Raw genomic sequence first — 1,827 nt, forward strand, 5'->3', positions numbered from 1 at the left:
GTAGCTGCTTGTTGTTGTTTTTACACAAGCAGAGGGTTTCTTTGCAGTCTTCCAGAACAGCGTTTCTCAGCTTCAATGATTTTGAGATGAGTGGACTTCAACTTCCAGAATTTTCCAGCTGGCACTATTTATGGCTGGAGAATTCTTGAAGTTCACCCATCTTACAATTGCTCCGCTTGAGATACGCTATTCTGGAGAGATCCTTCCAAAGCCTGGAAGGGCAGGAGAGGAATCACTTGTTTTACAAAGGGAACTGGATGCTTCCCTGTTTTTCAGCAGTCAGGGATTTGTGGATGGAGTAGGCAGACACTGGAAATAACTCCCTCTCCGTCGAGAGAATTTTGAAACTTCCAGTCATTTGGCAGCAGGGAATCATTCGCTCATCATACCTTACGTTATCCATCCAAAATAGAAGACTGAGAGCCTCACAAGAGATCTGTGTCTCCAGAATGCAAAAGGGAGGGGCGGTCTAATATGTTATAAAAATTTTGCAGCACGTACAAGAAGGCAGTTGAGGTAGAAGGCTAAGTAAGCTGCCTCTTCCCTAGTTTTCATGTCTGTCCATGCAAGGGACTTCTGTTGCTTTGAGTGTTTGTATTTTAAATCGGTGAAAATCCCAGCTCTGCCCAAACGGTAGTTGGAAACTGTTCAGGTCAACATCACTTGCCAGTTGGGGCTGCCAGCCAGGAGATTCCATGTGGAATATTAGCAGATTCTTCCTGCTCCCAATGTGAAGTTTTCCAGTAGGCTTCACAGCTGTTCCTGTTGCAGATCTCTTGTTTTGTTAATTCCAGGGCTTTTTCTTTCTTTTACATTTTTGGCATAAGGCAGTCTATCCTCCCTCCTCCTCCTCCTTCTCCCCCTTCTATGGCGGCAGGGAGGGCGTCATGCCCCCTAAGTAAGACTTAAAAGATGTTTCTACCCAGCAGCACAGCTCAGTGAATACAGCTGTGTATCATATTTTTACACCAGACTCCAGCAAGCTTTGTGTAAATGTTTGAATTCTATTTTTTAGGCCTCACTCTAGAAATGTGTGTTTAAGGGGGAGAAAATTATATATATATATAATTTATATATAATTATATAAAATTATATATATAATTTTTTCCAGGGGTTAGAATAAAAGAAAACCTTCAGTTTATTGTAGCATATGCCTGAGATATATTTTTCTGATTCTGTTCTTTTAGGAACAAATGCTTTCACTGGGATCTGGGAGAACTTGCCCACAAAATTTGTGTTCTGGAGAGTCTGATACTGAAATACAGCTATAGCAGTTTCTTGCACAAGAGTTACTACAGGGGGTGCAGCACCCTGACCAAGGCATACATTCTACATACAGTTTTTAAGGGTGAGGGCATTATTATGCACAGCTTTTTCTTTTAAAGAGGGCTGTGCTGAAAGGATTCACCACTGGGGGAATTATTTCAGGAATGCTATCCAAACCTCTTTTTTTTTTGAAGGGGGGGGCAGTTTTTTTGCCAATTGGGAAAGAAAAGGTGATCTAAATTGCTAGAGCATCAAATAACCAAATTGAATGTTTGCCCATTTAATTATTTTATTCTGACACTCCTTGGTACTATTCATGAAGTGTGCCTCACATGGATCTCACGTGGACTTTCTCTCTGCAAAGTGTCACAAGCCACCTTTTAGTCAGAATTGGCATTATTAATGGTCTGTTGTTGATTTTTCGATGCACAAAATTAATACCCTAAAGTTATTTATCAAGCAAAACTGAAAGGCTCGTTCTCCCAGCTAAGGGCCATTGCCTTTTTACTTTTCCTTAAATTACTCTCCTATATTTGCTTCAGCTGCAGGTTTACAATAATA

The sequence above is a fragment of the Pantherophis guttatus genome, chromosome 2 (genome assembly GCF_059756535.1).
Source record: "Pantherophis guttatus breed Tessera chromosome 2, ASM5975653v1, whole genome shotgun sequence".
Taxonomy (NCBI): Eukaryota; Metazoa; Chordata; class Lepidosauria; order Squamata; family Colubridae; genus Pantherophis; species Pantherophis guttatus.